General features: G+C 39.8%; 1 protein-coding gene across 2 annotated transcripts in view; it reads right to left on the bottom strand.

Moving 5' to 3' along the window:
• Positions 1-3,474, bottom strand: part of MACC1 (MET transcriptional regulator MACC1) — a 62,679-nt gene extending 59,205 nt beyond the window's left edge. The window contains exon 1 of one of the 2 annotated variants that reach the window (XM_019727466.3): positions 3,172-3,474. The gene's annotated coding sequence lies outside the window, so the exon portion shown is untranslated. The remainder of the gene's footprint in view (positions 1-3,171) is intronic. The other variant, XM_019727441.3, reaches the window with a different exon arrangement.
• Between the last annotated feature and the right edge of the window lie 15,569 nt (positions 3,475-19,043).

Below are 19,043 nucleotides of genomic sequence, written 5' to 3'. Positions count from 1 at the left end.
ATTACTTAATTTTTTTTTATTTTTTTGCATGACTTCCTCATCCCTCTCTTCCATTTTCATTCCCAGCACCCGTTATCCACTGATGCTCAGACTACTAAAACCTGTTTCCAAAGTGCTCTCTGAATTCATGCTCCCATGCTCCAAACCATGTATGCCATTCCTTGGATGATCTTCCTCAAGCACAGCTTTCAACATATTGTCCCTGGGTCAGGACCCTTTTGGAATGCCACCAACTTGAAGCTAAAGTACAAATCCCTTTAAAGCTTCCATAAACGTGAACCTTATTCCAGCATCATCACCCAACGTTCCCTAGGAGACCCTTCAAAGAATACCCAATGTCCCTCCTTTTCAGCTATATATAAAAACAGCCTATTCAACTTCCCATCTTAATTTCTGTACTTGACATTGCCTCTACTTGAATGTGTCCCAAACTTCAGACATTCTAGTACCTCCTTATGATTTTTCCATTATCAAGTACCATCTGAACTTTTTTTTAACTTAACATTTTCTGTAAATCCACTCTGATTTTAGCTCAGATAAGTCTTTTAAAAGCAAATTTCTATTAGTACCAGAAATGGAAAAACTCATGTCTATTGGAATAAATACGCAATAACTATAAAAATAAATGTTTTTCTAAGTTATTAAGTTATAACTAAATACTTTTTGCCTGCTAAAATCATTAAACCTGTTACTTACTCTATTGTTGTTAAAAATGAGGATTAAACATGTGTTAGAAGAATTTTAAAGTCATAACAACAACAACAAAACTTAGTCCTTGAAGAATTAAAAGTAAGTTGAAAAATATAACTTTCTCACTGTGCTAACTCAACATTATTGTTATTGATATTGCCTAAAATTATTTCATCCATAAAAATGTTGGGAAACTGCTCTAGATGAGATATTCTCTTCATCTTTTTCTGCTGATTTCAACTCTGTACATCCTTCTAGGCCTGGCTTAAGCTCCACCACTTCCCAGGATATCATCTTGATATTCATTTTCCATGACCTCCCCTTCCTCTGGCATCTGGGCACATGTTTTTTTTCATGTTTTGGGAAGTCACTCCACTCTGTTTTTGAGTGACCCATAAACAAGTTTTCGAATTTATTTTGTTCTGAACTCCAATGATTATAGTTCAAGCAAAGATTTATGGAGGCATGTTTTTAATCATAATACTGAGCATCACACCTTCTAAGGAGTGGATAAACGGACCAACAGTGATACTGGGAATGGCATGAGTGATTGATGGAGTCGCATCTCCTCCCTTTAGCTTTTTATAAGTACGTATCTCCTCTAGGAGAAGAGGATCCCCTCAAGGGCTATGCCTCTGTCACTCTTTAACCCCAAGGCCCTGTCCAATGGAAGAACACTGTAGAAGTGCTAAAAATAATTGTCGAATAATGACACTTCCTAGAGAGAGTAAACCATAGATGGCATTCCACAGCAAACCAATGCTGCCCTTTTAAATAGTATACCATATTTATCAAGTGCTTTTGCAGCTTCCCTTCTTCTTTGTTTTCATTCTAATGCTACCCTACACTTGCTGACATAGCTCCTCAGAGAGTTTTAATTTAAATAGTACATCACATGCAAAACTTTCTACATGCATCACAAATACAGGTTGCTATCACCTTCAGCTATCACCAAATACCACAGAGGATACTTAGTTTTAATAGATAGTTAGGCATATGTGTGGTTTTTTAAGAAAAGATTTTCCAAAAATTCAGACATGCTTTCAAGTGTAAAATAAATATAACCCCAAATTGTCTTTTGTCTTCCAAATTAGCCACTTTAAGATAAGATGGTGTTTGGCGCATCCCATCTTAATAGTCTTTATTATCTTTAAGACAGAGACACATAAAAATAATCTGTTTACAAAATGCTACAGGGAATGTGAGACAACTGGCATAAATAATATTTACTTGTATATAGTTTTCAAACAAGTTGCACCAAATAATTATGACTTCATAATTCCTCTATCTGTACAGTACCTATGAAATCATATTAAAAATCCCTATTATGAATGAGAGATAATCACATGATTAAGTTAAGGAAGGTATAAAAGGATCACCACAAAAGTTGAGGAAACTTTAAGAATATACCAGAAATGCATCATCATAGCTAATTATTGTTATGCAAAACTTAGGCATGAACATAGTTGATCCAATATCGGTCCTGAAATTAGACCCACTGAAAATGGACTTAGATATTTTTTTTCTGGAGTCAGGGATGCCTTAATAAATAGGAGGCACCAGAATTTTCACTACATTCTCTATCTTTTTTAAAATTGTAGTGAAAAACAAGTAACATAAAATTTACTATCTTAACTATTAAGAGTACAGTTCAGTAGCGTTAAGTATATTTATACTGTTGTGCAACCAATCTCCAGAACGTGTTCAGATTGCAAAACTAAAACTCTGTACCCATTAAACACTTCCTATTCCCACCTCCCCCAACCCACTGGCACTCAGCATTCTATTTTGTGTTTCTATGAGTTCAACTACTCTTAATACCTCACATAGGTGGACTCATACAATATTTGTGTCTCTTTAATCTGTTTTTGAAGTCTAATTGAAACTTAATTGGGAAGAAGCCAAGTTTATCCTCCGTCTGTTAGTGCCTAACCATTTATTTAGTACAACACACTATACTGATTTCACTATATTAACCCAATGAAGTAGGTTTTATATCGACTTCACAAGTGAGGAAACTGAGGCTCAACAAGGTGACACATATAGTTAGAGGACACACATCTGAAGCTTGGGGCCAGTGAATCCAACTTCATCTGACTTCAATGCCCACAGTTTCTTCAATACACCTGGCTGTTTCCTGAAATATTTAAAATTTTCCGAGGATTTCAACCATATACATATTTGAAGCAAACCAGAGTCTTTTTTTTCACATTTGATTTTGAATGTTGCATGTCTTTCTCCTTTTTTTATAAATTATTTTATTGTAGTCTGTGTCTCAAGGTATTATTCTATGTGTCGAAGTTTGTTCTACACCACGTCCCACAAACTCACAGAATATCAATTACCTTCCTTTTTTCCTTTCTAGGCAGGGCCTGGGAAGAAGCATTTAGTTTGTTCAATTCTTCTGGAAATAGCCCAATTTCCTATATGTACCATATATCAATAGTGAAGAGAATATTAATTTTTAAAAACAACACTTACAGTTGTGGAAATGAACCCAAGTCTCATCAGTCCAGGAACATTATGTTAGTGAATGAAAGTCACTCTACGACAAGCAAGGACTCTCTTCAAGCGTGTCTTGCTCTGTGTGCGGCACCTGACCTGCTGCTTACTGAGCCACCTGGGACTAGAAGTCCTCCCCGTGTAGCTTCAGGCTGCCCGACCAGAAACCCTAAGAGGCAAAACTACAACACCCACAATTCATACTCCTCACCTGAAACCAGGAGAAGAGGGTGGATGGCTACAGTTTCACCCTAGGAAGGAAAAATAACTGGAAAGGCAAAGCAGTACATAAAAAAATACGTATCAGGTGGGTAGATCTAAGGGCAATTTGTAAATACGAACTTATTTCTGTAAAAGGAAACAAAAGTGGTTTGATGTTTGCCAAAGAGTAAGCAGGCACCCTCAGTGTTGGCAAGAACTGAAAACGCTTCGTGCAAACAAATGCTCATGCAGCTGTGGAACCGGCCCCACCAGATTCTCCTTCAGTGATTCAGAGCTAAAGCTGCCTCACTGCCGACCTGCCCACCGAGCAGGTGGATGAGGGCTTTCCAGGTGGGGATGGAAAGCTTCTGATTCCTCCTACATCAGCACTGTGATTGTCACTCAGAGGGGCCACCGATATAATGCAGACCTTTAACCCTTCATCTTCCAAAATGCCCTGGATTTTTCAAAATGTGCTTTAAAGTGTAAGATGGATGATATTTCCTTCCATTTTTCCCTTCCATTTCCTCGTTTTGTGTTTTCCTTCTGCATATTACAGCATTATTTCCGATTGCTTACAATTCAAGACAAGAAAATTGGGGGTGGGACAGAGTAAAATAAATTTTGAGCCAGGGGTAGGATAAAAAGGCTACACTATGCCTTGGTGGTGCCAGAAAAATGATTAAGAATCGCCCATCAATGGATGGCCTGCTTATACAATGTTCCAAAAAGGCCTGTTGGTTAAGCAGAAGAATCACACCTCCACAGCACGTGACCAGCCAGGACCCAGATGGCAACACAAGGGCTTCAAACCCCCTTAACCCCATACAATAATGCCTTGTCTGTCCTCCTACCGTACACTGAGCTACTGTCTTGGAGATGGAGGAGGAGGCGGCGAAACTGAAAGATTGAGAATTAAAAAGGATTTGCCCAAAAGATTACTGAAGAGAAAAAAGACTATGGTGGACTAAACTGGGAGTTTAAAATCTGCTTCACCCCATCCACACTCTAATGGTGACAACCAACATGCAAGCTGAAATGCCAGTGACTCAGGCCAGCCTGGGAGATAAGGGGGGAAGAGAGCACTTAAGTGGCTAAACAGACACAGCTATCTGGGAGCTGGAATTAGGAACTGGCGACACAGAAGCAGAGACAGCAGAAACACTGTCGTGTTGAACAAAAGCAGCTGTGAAAACAGTGCCCTGCTCTGGATGTGGCTGTCGCAGCCGTGGAGACTACAGCCCAGGATTCTCAGTGATGGACATACACACTGAGGTTTCTCAGCAGAAACAACTAATTTATCCAGTAGCATTACTGTATTTTGGCTGCTGCTCTGGCTTCATAAGTCTTGTGCCCGATTCTCCAGCCTTCCCAGCAATTGTGGGACTGGAGTTTGGTGTGTCATTCTTCAGTGTATACTAGCCAAAGTCATTTCTATTGTTTGGAGCTAAAAACTCTGACTGCTACATCTAACGCAACTGTTACCTCACTGTAATAGATACAAAATAAGTGGCAGTATTCCCCCACAATATTTAGACTCCATCAGATCAAGGACTGGGTCATATTTAATCTCTAAATATCCAAAAGCTCCACAGTGCCTACCCATGGTACAGATTTGTTGACCTAAATTGAACTGACCAGCAAAATGGGGAAGCTTTGCTTCAAGTTCCTTCTACCTCAAAAATTCTCTGACCACATGGAAGCTGTTAGCTATGTTAGTTACATATTAATGCAGGGGTAATTTTTTTTCTATTAATGCTGCAGCTAGTTTAGAATTTGGACATGACTCCCTCTCGGTATCTACTAGGGAACAGAACAAGTGAATTCTTGCACCCGGAGGGGAAATCAAACACACAAAAAGTGGTTTAAATATGCCCATGCTGTTACTTAATAATCAAAAGGGGATTTTCCTGGTATCCTTCAATGACCTATGTTAAATGTCACTCCTGTTTGGTCCCTGTAGCACAAATATACCAAAAAGAGTAATAGGAAACAGCCATATTCCCCACGTGCTCAGATTTTTTTCCAGTATGAGGCTATCTTGGAAAGAGAAAGGCCACATTAGCAAGCTTATATGAAAGTCCCCCCTGGAGTTTTTTCTCTGTCCTGTTTCAGTCTGTATGTTGCCTCTGACATCCTGGTTCACTTTGTCCCTGAGTCATGATCACACGGTAACCTTCCAAAAATAGTTAATAACTGTGCCATTTACCAGTTACTTTCAGTGAATAGCTCAAATTATAGTAAAACGTTACGGCTAAAGTTAACCTCGGTCAGATCGACCTTATTTCCCTAGATTAAGAAAGCGAGCCAAGTTGTTCTTACAATTTCATATTTTCCTTCATTACCTCTTTCTGGCTCCTGATTCCAACTGTAAGATGAGTCATCCATAAATTGACCCCCACCAAGCTGCAGTTTAGAAGTTCATCACTGTTTTCTTTCACTTCTTGCTTTCAGGGTAACACAAGGAAATCCATGCCAGCTCTTCCAAGGGTTAGATTTCCATGCTGCCCTTTTGCTACTCATCAACAACAGAGAACCCTCTGTGCAGTTTTGGCTGGAACGTCCATGGAGTACTTGCCTCATAACCTAAAGAGTTGTCTATTTATTGACTTCTCTGTATTTTTATTGGTACAACTGCCACTTTCATACCACGACCGCGCCTTGGAAAAATCTTCAGAAGCCTTTACATCAGCTTCCTGGGATCTCACATGCGTTTCCAGAAAATTTTCAAAGTGTATATTTGTCTAAGTCCTAGGAATGTATGGACTTTTGTGTCTCTTGATTAAAATAGTGATTTGTGCATTCCATTAACAGATGTGTGTGTACAAGCATACAAATTACCTCACCCACTTTAGGGGGAATAAAAGAGTTTACTCTGAGTCCCTGGTATACTAGATTGTAAGTTATTTGAGAATAAAATACCAGCTTTTGATTGTGTTCTCTAAAACTCATAATCTACAAGCCAAGACAAGGGGATGGCAGATATTCCTAATTTGTGTGCAAACATAGTTTAGATAGCATACACACACACACACACACACACACACACACACACACAACCTGTTTCTTAAACATTTTTAAATTTTGCACATAAAAACAAAACATTTTTTAATGTTAACATCCATTCACATTCTGCTGTGTGCTGTGGACACCATCAATGGAATTTTTCAAATCATTTTTCTGTCAGTTTGATGCTCTGAAAGCAGGTAGCAGTGTATTTCATATTCTGGGAATACTGCCACTTATTTTGTATCTTTCTAATAAGTATTAAACCACAGTGTGATCTATTCTCTATCTTGGGTTTAAGAGATTGAACTCCCTAGAGACACAGACAGGCTTACCGACAAGATGCAAACATCTGGTGCTCCCCAGCATAGAAGGAGACTGTCTTCAGCCAATCATCCTCTACCACATAAGGATTCCCATCTGGGATGTCAGGGCCTTTATGAGGTTGGCCGTTTGTATTTCCACACATTCTCCTGGTGCTAACAAGTTCATTCTGAGTGTATTTGTTTTCAATTGCTGTCATAACAAATTACCACAAATTCAGTGACTCAAACCATGCAAATTTATATTCGTACAGTTCTGGAAGACAGGAGGCTAACAGGGTCTCACTGGGCTGCAACCACAGCATCATTATGACCACATTCCTTTCCGAAGATGCTGGGGGAGACTCCACTTCCTTGCCTTGTTCAACTTCTAGCGGTCATCCGTGTTCCTTAGCTTAGATTCTCCCTCCTCCAGCAACAGCAGGTTGAGTCCTCTCAAGTCACATCTTTACGATCCTGTCATCACATCAACTCTCCCTCCCTCTCTGTCTCTGTCTCTGTCTGTCTCTCTCTCTCTCTCTCTCTCTCTCTCTCTCTCTCTGTCTGTCTCTCCCTCTCTCTCTCTCTCTCCCTTCCTCCCTTTTTCTCTCTCTCCCTCCTTTTCCCCCCTTTCTTTCCCTGACAACAGCTGGGGGAGCTTCTCTGTGAAGAACTCACTCACTGATTACACGAGACCTCCTGGATTCTAACCCCCGTCCCCCACCCACCTTAAAGTACAGACCCTTAATCACACCTAAAAAGCCCTTTTTGCCATGCCAGGTAATATATTCATAGGTTCTAGGAATGAGGGTGTGGACATCTTTGAGGGGCCATTATTCTGGCTACCACGCCAAGTTTCCACTTCAGGAAGTTATCTATATAGTATTCTAAGGGTAGAGTTGGGTCCCTTACAAACTTGTCACTGGAATCAAGAGAAAATATTTTTATGTGCAAACAGGACCAGTGTTAAGAGAATGTATGTAATTGAAAAGGCATAAGAGAGGCCCTGGGTCCTCCAACCATCACCTGTCTCTGCACTGTTACCCACTATTTCATTATGAGAGACCCATGATTCAGTTCTAAAAGGAAGTGCTCTCAAGAGCAAGTAAATTAATTCAATAAGTCCTTATTAAAATGGAAATATACCTTAGAAGGGTTCCCATGGCAAGGATTCATCAACCACCTTTCTAGTAGGGGTTAGTGGATGAAATGGGCGGAGTCGGGCCGATAAAGGCAGCGCGACACTGAACAGGATCCCCTGTAGCAGAAACTCTTCACAAGTTTCGCTCACATCCACGTGAGAAAGGAGGGTCTCTCCCGACTCCCGAGAGACTCTAGCAACAGATAGCATTTTGCGAGCCTTCTAACACATGACTCTGTCCTGACTGACCACAGGTGATTAATCATGGACAACGGGATTGAAAATTAATGTCCAAACCGAAGTTGTCCAAATGCAAACTAGACCAGGGTTTTTCACACTGTGTGTTAGACGTGTTTGTGATCTTAAGTCAATTCATCAACATTTCCAGTGAAATAGAATATATGGAAATAGAACAGAATAGAAGGGATGAAATGGAATAAATAGAAGAAAACACATTTTAAAAAGGTCAGTGTTGTTTCATGAAGGGTTCATTTCCGTGTGTATGTAAATGTGTGTGTGTATGTGCATGCATGTGTCTGTATGGATGTTTGAATGTTGGGTCAAATACAAAATGTTTTCCTTTCTGTAGCAAATTTGAAAGCTGCAGAGCTAAACAGGGGTCTTATGAGGTATTCTGACATGGAGGTATTTCCTATCAGGGTTTATTTTCTTATTTTTTTTATTGAATAGTAACGAATGAACAAAACAATCAAATCATCTCTTTTATGACATGCAAATGAAAAACTTCAAATAGAGTTACAGGCTTGGGAGTATTGCAAAACCAAGATAAACATCTTGACAAGACGGAAAATAGAAACCACAAACTAGTCAAAAACTTGAGTAATATGCAGAGACCGTGGGAGGAGAGAGCAGTAGGGTGGACGGTTGCTGATTGGTGGTAGAGTAGAAACAGACAGAAAGAAACAAAGAGAAAGGCTAGTCACAGGAATGGCAGAATCACAGAGTTCAAAAGTATTAGAGACCCATTTATAAGGCCAAAGCAAGGTGAGTTGTTAGTCATTCTCACATTCAACAAATACTTACTGAGTGTTTACTACATGTCAGGTACTTTTCTAAGAGCTGGAGATACTGCAGCAAGAAAAACAGACTCAAATCCATGCCTTCACAGAGGCTACATTCCAGTGAATTGTGTACTAAGGGTTACACCCTAAACTACGTTTCAGTTCTTTCTGATTGTACAAACGTCACAGTGACTTCCTGTGCTCTTACTTTGTTCTCTATCCTTTCAGATCCCTCATTATTGTATTTCTTGCAACATGAAAGACCTTAATTAATGTGGCCCAAATTAAAAGTTGATGACTTCAAGTTTTGCCTAGGACTGGTTCTAAACGTACAGAGCTCTCATTCTGAATGGGTTCAAGTAGGAGCTTGTCTCTTCTTGCAGATGGCACTGTGACCAAAAAAGAAGAATGAGGTAACTAAATATAATGAAGGTTTCATCACTGTTTCAGGTTTACTACTTTGCAGAATATTTATTTGTTTATTTATTACTTTAAATTTATTTATTTATTTTTGCTCCAATAAATGATTTGCTTTTTAAGGAACCAAGAATTACTTGTTAGGCAAAATTTGCCTAATTCTGTTAGTAGTTCTCAAGGCATATTCATCCTGCCTGTTCCAGAAACATTTAACATCAATCATCTCTTATTTTCCTTTGCATTTTTTTTTCTATTTTAGACCTTTCTCTCATTGGAACCCTTCCTTATTCACACATCTCTTAAGTGTCCACCATTTCATAAAAACAACAAACTTTTACATCATTCTCAAGCAACCACGATAACCTTCGCTCCCCATCATTGATAAGCTTTCGATAGAGTTTCTCTATATGTACTTGCTATCAGTTCCTTATTTTCTTCTCAGTCCTCAACCCTTTCTAATCTGACTTCTGCTTTCATCAAGCTCTCCTTACAGCCATTTTTTTTAATCCAATGGATTTTTTTCTCCATCTTTATCTTTCTTGATCTCTCAGCAGATTTTTAATAGTGAAATCAGTCAGAATGGTCTACATTATGCTGCAGAAAAAAACAACTCCAAGACTTCGGGCTCACCATAGCAAAGGTTTCTCTCTTGCTCATTCTGCCTGTCCATTGAGAGTCACCCGGAGGGCTTTGCTCATCTTAATCACTCAGGGACTTAGACCTTCAGAGAAGCCTGTTTTCTGAACACTGCCTGTTGTCCTGGTGGAGGGAGAGCCTGGGGAAACTTCATACAGGCTATTGTTGCCTGTGCCTAGAATCAACACACAGCCTTCTCGCTCTTAATTCTTCAGTCAAAACTGAAGACATGGCCACACTCACCTAGGAAGTAGTTGTTACCATGCCCCTATAGATGAAGAGGTAGAAAACTCTGATAAGTTGGATGAAATTCCTACAAGGAGGTTCCCTGACCCCTCCCCTCCATGCGACTGACTGTCCCTCATGATCTGAGAGACCACACACTTGATCCTTCTCCTCTCTTTCTGGCTGCTCTTGTTTTCCGTCTTTGCAGGCTCATTCTCCCCTAGTCAGACTGACCTCACACCTCATTTCTTTCCCTGGGCAATCTCATCCTTGCCACTGCTTCTATTACCTCCTATACGTTAATAATTTTAAACTTACATCAGAGTCCTTCTCTGAGCTCTAAACCCAGACATCCAGCTCTCCACTCTTCTTCATTTCGACTTGTGCATCTCAATCCAAAACTGGACTCATAAACTTGCCCCCAAATGGTTTCTTTGCCCATGTTTCCTCCCTTAGAGAGTGGCACCAGGAGCCATTCAATTTTATGTCAAACTCCCAGGACAGATGCTCTGCTTCTCTCACTGTTCATGACGTCTATCACCAGCCCCTGTCAGGTTCACCTCCTAAATATAACTCACTCCATATTCCTCTCTCCATGTTCATTGACACATTACCCTACTCCAAACGCACCACATACCGTGCCTAGAACTAAACAACAGCCTAACTGGCCTCTGCTTATCCACTTTCGATGTTCTTCAATCCATTCTTTACCCTGAAAATGGAAAGTTTTTTCCAAAATGTAAATACAAGTCCCCCACCTTAAATTTCTTAAATAGCTTTCCCTTGCTCTCAGGGTAAAGCTAAAATAACTCATGGTTTCTTGACTCCTTCCTATTTGTCCATGCTCATAATATAAGACTCAGTGATTTGCTTTGCTCCAGAGAAGACTTCTGGAATTTTCCTGGAATTTTCCAAGTTTTCTTCCACCAAAGAGTCTTTGCACATTCCCTCTAATTGAAATAATCTCTTCCTTCTTTCCCGTTAGATCTTGCCCACCCACAGGAAAGTCTTCCATTGAACATCCACATAAAGTTTTTCATTCCATGATAATTTTGGTAAATAATTCATGTTTGTTGTTCAGGTAAGCTCCATGAGGCCAGTGTTTGTTTCTTCATTATTTTCCCAGTTGCTAACATAGTGTCTGGGATACAGCAGATGTGTATTAAATATAGTTTAAATGTATAACTAAATGGCAAATTTTGAATTCCTTTTGTATACTAGGTTTCAGTGGAAACAATATTTATAACTTTGTTTAAAGTTTCTGAGAGAGAGAGAGAGAGAGAGAGAGAGAGAGAGAGAGAGAGAGAGAGAGAGAGAGAGAGAGAGAGAGACACTGAGGTCCTTCTCACTAGGGAAATTCATAAAGAAATATTTTCTAGGACTAGAAGTTTTTGCTAAAATGTACTTGTTTATGAGATTATTAGTAATAACCTTACTAATAAAAGAGACACAGTGTACTCATCTTTTCCCAATTATATGTCATGGACAATCTTCTAACATGATACTAGGGTAGAGACTAGAAACATCCAAATGGCCATTTATATTTAAAAAACAAAACAAAACAAAAAAAATCAGTTAACTGGAACACTCGTAGAATAATTTCCCCCTCTTCATTTTAGAAGAAATTTAGGAATTTCCAAAAGAAGAGTTTAAAGTCATGGGTGCCACATTTAATAAATACAGGCCTGCAGATTTCACTGAATTTCTGGAAAATGAAATTAAGTTACCCCACACCCAAGTGATTAATGTGTCACCCTAAATTCCAAGCTGATAATTTAAGGTAGTCATCCTAAGAACTGAAGCTGCCAGGAAGAGGAAAATAATTTATCTCAATTTGAATATATACTAACTCAGATTCCTGTGGTATAATTTTAAATGCCGTTCAATAACTATGTTTCTTCACACATAAACGGTACAATTTGCATGTGAAGTTAAAGAGTTAATTTCTCAATAATGGACAAGACACCAGAAATTTTACATTTTTTAAGATTCAAATATATGTTTAAGGTCCATGAATGATCAATAACGCATTTTAAAATGAACATGACTAAAGGAATTTTAATATATCCAAGAAAGACAAAATATCAAACATGTTTCAGATTAAAATCAGTGGGATATTATTCACATTAATTACTTGGTGTAATTAAATTATTTTGAACTTTCCTTAGCACTTTAAAGCATTAATTTCTTGGAGACGCCTATAGTGAAATTTGGTGCTACTATAAGAACATTGTTTGCTTCTATTATTTATACCTATAAAAATCAATATCAAAATTTATAAAATAGATTTACTCCTATTCCATTCATCTTTGCAAAAGAATAATAGCTTACTCATTATCGAGGGAAGATGCTAATGAACAGATTTCCAATGATGCCTTAGTCACTCATAAGTATCATGAAAGTTATTAGAAAGGAGTTAAAGTAGAGTCTAAAAAAGAGAATCTCAAATTCTAAAGAGTTACTTAGAATTTCTCAGGTTTGAGACTATCTTTACTTTGCAAATTCATACAACATTATAACACACAACAATGTATCAGGCATGGCAACCGAGACTCAAAAGATCTAAGAGAATGTTCATAGTGGATGAACCAGGCTGGACCCTGGGTCTCTAGGCTCCTAATTCAGTGTTTTTTCTACTTAACCATGAAGACATTTAATATAATCTTTCTGGCATCATCAATGCTCCAATACTATGGAAACCATAATACTGCATATTGTGAAATAAATGTTTTATATGAGTGGTTAAAAGGAACCATATATTAAAAGGGTAAAAATAATTTTCAAAAAAGTATTTGAGGATCAAAAACCCTTTACAGAAATGGTTTAGGATTCCAAAGAAGAAATTAAACAGAGAAAAGTCCCTTTCATATTCACTGGTGGGAAGATGAAAGTAAAAGTTCAGAAATATGAAAGAGCTCTGGCACTCATTTAGATACATTTGCCTGCATTTCCAAAACGTAAACCACATAATATAAAAGAATGTTTCTGGCCAAATTAATGGCCTTAGGAGGATAGTTTGTGGTGTCGCCACACAATTTCCTTTTATATTCATGCTGCTGCAATTGATTTGCCTATTGGTCTCTCTCCTGGCCAACTTTTCCAACATCACTGAGAACGTCGGGGTATCAAAGAAATACAAGATTTGAAAGTGATTTGCAAAGATTCTTTCCACACATAATCTCTCTGGGAGACTGTGGGGGTGGCATCGGGGAATTGACAGATCACTGTCTGGATAGACTAAAATAGACCGTCATGCTATTTTTTAACCATTAAAAATTGTACAAAACATGACTATTGTCACATACAAAAATCAGAAACATCTATGCTAATTCTGTCATGGCATTGTTCCAGGAGAATGAAAATGCAGGGCTTCCTTGACTAACAAATGGCCCACTGGGTGATAGAGTGACCCTCCTGCATAATCACCCTCCATCTTTCCCAGCTGAGCACTGATCTCAGGGCTTTGAGGTTGTCCTAGAAAGGAAACCCTGCTGGTGTAAATCCAGAAGAATTAACAAATCATTAGTACCAAGTAGCTTCATTAACATTGTGGTTCATGCCCCTAAATGTTAAGGAGACATTTGCGGGCTGATCTAAGAACCTAACCACTATTTCAGACATTATTTTTTGAGAAGCTGCATTCAGATTCCAAACAATTGACTCACACACAGTTGATAAGGATTTTTAAGCCTGAGGCTGACATGAATAACAATAAAGTATGAGAGTTGTTTGAGGGACTAGGTGGCATTTCTAACCATTCTTGACATGCTTGTAGAATTTTACAATTTTGCTATAGTGGATAAAGCATCGACAAAGAAATCCAAACACCTAGATTCACACACCAACTCTTCCACCTACTAAGCTCTGTGACATTGATCCAGGACACACCTGGAAACGGGTGTAATGTCCGTCTCACCCCTTCTCAGGGCAGTGAGGCAGCATAGTGCCGGTACAGGACATTGACTTGAAAGTGAGACAAACGTAGGTTTGGATTTTACCTCCACCATTTACCAACTTAGAGAATTTCTCCAAGTCTAAGGTCCTTGCCTTTCGGGTTTTGGGGGAGGAGTGAAAATAATATGTGCCAAACAAATTCTGGGCCAGTGAATAAACTGCAGTGATCATACAAGACGTGGAAGGTGCTTGAAAACAGTGGAGGGTTATCTAACATAAAGTATTATGTTGTTAAGCATATGAGTATGGACAGCCATTATGCAATGCAATTTAGTTCACAACTGGAAATCATAATGTATACCGAACTTGATGCTTGTGGGCTATCTGTTTTCCAGACTAGAATGATGGAATACAGGCCATGTGTGAAGACAAGGCTTTTGTCTACCTTTGACCATGACAGTACCCCAGGTCCCTACAGCAGCCCTGGCACTCAGGAACATACTAACACTAGCAAAGCATGTGTGTGCCAGGCATTTCATCCTTATAACAGCCCATGATCTATTATTCGCCACAATTTACAGACAAGGAAAGAGTGACATTGATCAACCTCAGAGCCAGTAAAGGGACAGATTCAGGATTTGAACACAGTCTGGCTCCAGAGTCCATTCTCTTAAATGCTATGTTTTACTGGACACAAATATTTGTTAAGTAAATGTGTGAAACCCCATCTTCCACTATAATTATCAATACCTAAACCATAATAACATTAAGGATACAATGTTAGTGAAGTGCATTTGATGAAGAAAGATGGACATTTCCTTTTGTGTTTGTATAAAGTGACCAAGAAAACCTCCTTGGAGCAACAAAGGGAAATGGTCCCATTTTCTGAGCAGGCCTGAGGCCGGATTACACAGGGCAGTGAGGGGCAAAGTGATTGCCCACTAAGTCTTAGTGGCCTTTGAGTGAAATGATTTGCAGAATTGTCTCCTCGAATTCATCTCTCAGAACACATGTATACCTCTGGCAAGCTGTGGGGGTACACTGTGTTCAATGGAAAAGTCTGGAATGTGGGGCTCTCTTTCCTAAAGAACAGGCCCCACGGAAGCTGTTGGAAATATGGTCAAATCTAGGAAGGATAAATCACACTTCCTAGATTCTATTCTGACTTCACCATGCTGTGGGTTCACTCAGCTTTGGGTTTTTCACTTTTTCTACTCAGAAGTAAGCACTCTCCAGCCTTGATAGTATTTGCCTTCAAAGTCAGCTCATGTCACAGAAGAGCTACGAAAAAGCTGGGTAACCTTCAAGAATACAAACCTTGTCAGCCTCACGCCCCTTAATGATACTTGTATTTTCTAGGTTATAAGTTTGTTTTCTGTCAATATGAAATAATGCATCAAGAACTGTAAATTTGTGGGCAGTAATAGCGTTGCTGTTCTTCGAGAACTAGAGAGGTGAACGGAATGATGATTCCAGGAAGAGGGCCTGAACAGCGCTGCCTGGTTCTAAGCCTGACTCACCAGCCACGTGACCTACGACCCTCCTGTGCCCTCCTCTCAAAAGTAATGGAAGTAATTCCGATATCACCAGGATTTTGCAAAGGTTAAGAGAGTTAATACATGTCAAGTTCATACTATGGTGTCTGGCTTATTATGAAGATGTCTTACTAAATGCTAATTGTTATTTATAAAATTCACATACATTACTGAAATATAAATATATGTGAGGTTTTCTTCCCTCCCTAATAAATGTTTTCATTCTGCAAACTATCCCTGGTCTATTTTGCCTTTATTCAGCACCTGAATATAAATGTCTTTTACATTTATAAATAACTGTAATCATCATAATTTGAAATATTCATGAAGGACCCTAAAGGTCCTTCTGAAGACATAATAATTTGTTGTTCTTCTGAGGCCAACATCTGTCTCTCCTGTTTTATAAAGGGCCCGGATCCTCAGGTAAGAGTGAACCTAATGACCTAGTGAATTTACATCATTCACATCTCAATCACATAATTTAACATCCTTATTCAAGCTTATTAGAGCTTCCCATTGCAGTTCAATGCATTTGCTGGGGGTGGGGGGAGTTGGAGGCAAGGCTTACATGCTAAATTGGTATTTACAAATTTGATTATTCTAAAAAGACTTGGAATCTATTACCAGTGAATGTCAGCAGTCAACTTTATCTGTAGTTTAACAACATTCTTTAGGTCTGGATTTGTACTGCCAACAATTTCTAGGAACCTTTGCCTAGATGTTCATGGGGAAACTTAACTATGTTATTATAAAATTAGCTCCCTCCCAAAACCCATGTTTTCCCTCTGCCCTCTGTTGCCATGCAGCAGCCTACCCATCTGTCCCCTCGTACCTGCCCCTAAAGAAAGGAGAGTCTGTGAGACGGATCCTTTCAGGGACTTTGCTTCACCTTAGTGCTTACACCTATGTCTCCAAGTTTGGCCCCAAAAGATGGCTGGCTAGTCAATGATGAGTAAGATTCCCCACAGCAGAGGGTGGAGGGAATGGGCAACCCAAGCCAGACACAGCCGTGTGGGGACCATCTGGGGAACTCACGGGCTCGATAGAGGTGGGCACAGCCCCCCACCTTCCCCCCGCTAAGGAGAGCCTCTGCCTCTGTGGCTGCATTCCTTCCCACAACCTGCAGGGGAAGTGACTCAATGATGTGCTCTCCATCTAGTCATATGCATGAAGGTTTTGTCCCTTGGGGAAGTACTTATCCTGAGACTTACAGTTCAGCTGCCTGCAGGCAAGGGTGATTGGCTTGAATCAATTTCCTATTATAATGTATGGGATTCACAGATCTTGAGATTGACAAGCTTTACTTCTTTTACTTCCCCACCTAACTAATAAAAGCTATGCGTTGGCCCGATTCAGGGCTCAGCCCTTGAAGCTGGAGTCCCTTGGCCCCACTTGCACACTATCTTGGCTACTGTCTTTCTTAACCCTGCGCCGCCCTCCTCACTCCTCACAACTCTTGCCGTGCAGGACGTGACAGCCCTCCATCTTCATAATGATATCATCATTCATTCTGCTGTTTGCCTACCGTCTGAGCATCGTCCACTCCTTTCTCACTCCACAGGCAAAGTGTTTCAAGTCCCCTTGATTCAGTCACCAAAACATCTCTGGAATTTATCTTTCACTTTCCAGTCCCTCCTCTTTCTTAGATTCGGTTCTTATGGCAACATGTGCACTGTAGTAAGTAGCCAGCTAAGTAAGTCACTTGCTTCCAATATCTTTCATTCTGATCAGATCACCTCCCAACTAACAACCTTTGAAAGCTCCCTAGGTATAGAGTCTAATGGCAAAATGCCTCCTTGGCATGGCCTCCAGGGCCCTTCACAGTCTGAGTCAGCAGACACTTCCTGCTCATCTAAACGCCCTCCACTCTAGTCACATGGGATCCCTTATTCTTTACATGCAAGTTGTCATTTGTTCATCCACCTTTGCTTTGCCCTCACTCAATTTGTTCTTTGTGTCTTTCTTGTCCATGTTTATTCATGCTTCAAAAATATTCGTCCTTCAAAAGTCTCTTCAGGGAAGCCTGCTTGAGTTTTCCTTCCTTCCTTTTTGAGGAATACATCTTTTCTGTGGCCATGGTAATAGAATAGCCATTATTACATTGTTTTGAAAATGTTGTTAATGTCTTTATGTTTATTAAGCTGTATTATCAGTTTATTATGGAAAAATGCTGTTTCTTGCCTCTAGTCCCTAGATCCCTAGAGAATGGGGGCAAAGCTATCTTACTAACATTTTATTGAGGAGTATAACCCCAAGGAAACAAGAGTAAAGGAGAAAGTAAAGTGATTGGGAACGAGTGAAGTAAATAGCAGGTGATTTGTTACTGAACTGACCATGTGAAACCACCGTATTTCAGACCAGGCCATCTAGAAAAGAAAGGTGAGTGCTTTACTTACTCTTCCCTTCTCTCTTTTGTTAGTCAAGAGTCACCCCACAGGACATGAACTCCCGTATCTCCAAAGTGTGTTGCCCAGCCCCTTTGGGCATCTACTGGACAACTCTGAGCCTCATGGGTGTAGTCAGATTGGACCTAGGTTCTGGAGATGAGCTCTGATGGTTTCCAGCAGTCCAGGTTTCATCTCATCTCAGGGAGGCAAAGATAACTGGTGTCGTTCAGAAATGAGGTGATGACTGTGATGGCCTCGATAACCAAAGCAAGATGTAAGTCTAAGAAGACAGCTGATGCCAAACAAACACATAAACTGGGTCCAGCATACTTCTCTTTGAGCCCTGGTACATCACAGGATTAATGTGTACTGAGTGTTTCCTGTATGGGGAATAATGTGGTTGTCATCTTTACCACTATCAAATGTGACCTGAGGCAAAGCCAGCTTACTTACATTTTATCTGGGAGTCCAACTGCAGAGAAGTAACATGTACTGGGTATCACTAAGTGCTATGTACCATCTGGAGGCCTTCTCCTTTTTCATATAAGTCTTTTATTCTGATCCTCCCAATATGCTACAAGACAGGTATTTTTGACATCTCCTTTTATAGGTGAAGACACTGAGGTAGTGAATTTCTCATCCAAGGTCACACAACCAGTAAGTGACAGTCAAGATTCTTATCCAGCTCCCCTAACTCCAGTCTCAGATTTCCCAAATGTGCTATCCAGCTTCCCAAAATATTCCCTAATATCCATATGCCACTCTGTCCTGACAAAGAAAGGCAGAACAAAAGCTGGAGATGAGCATGGTCTGCATCATTCTTTACTTCAAAAAGACACAATTACTCTAGCAAGCTTCTCTACAAAACCTGCAACAACACAGAACGTCACAACCATCCTCAAAACCATTATGGTGCAAATGTGCCCTGACGTCTACAGTCACAAGAATCCATCACTACAGAGTCAACTGTTTTGAATACCCAGATGAAAATAGGACAAACAATGGATCCAAGCTATTTCTTCAGAAATCAAAGTTTTGGAGTGTCTGTGGATGACTTGCTGTCACAAGGCACAACTGACTGTGCC

Source organism: Rhinolophus sinicus, chromosome 4 (genome assembly GCF_057876585.1).
Source record: "Rhinolophus sinicus isolate RSI-liver-muscle chromosome 4, RSI-T2T, whole genome shotgun sequence".
Lineage (NCBI taxonomy): Eukaryota > Metazoa > Chordata > Mammalia > Chiroptera > Rhinolophidae > Rhinolophus > Rhinolophus sinicus.
Note: the sequence above shows the minus strand (reverse complement) of the source record. Positions and strands in the feature narration are given on the sequence as shown.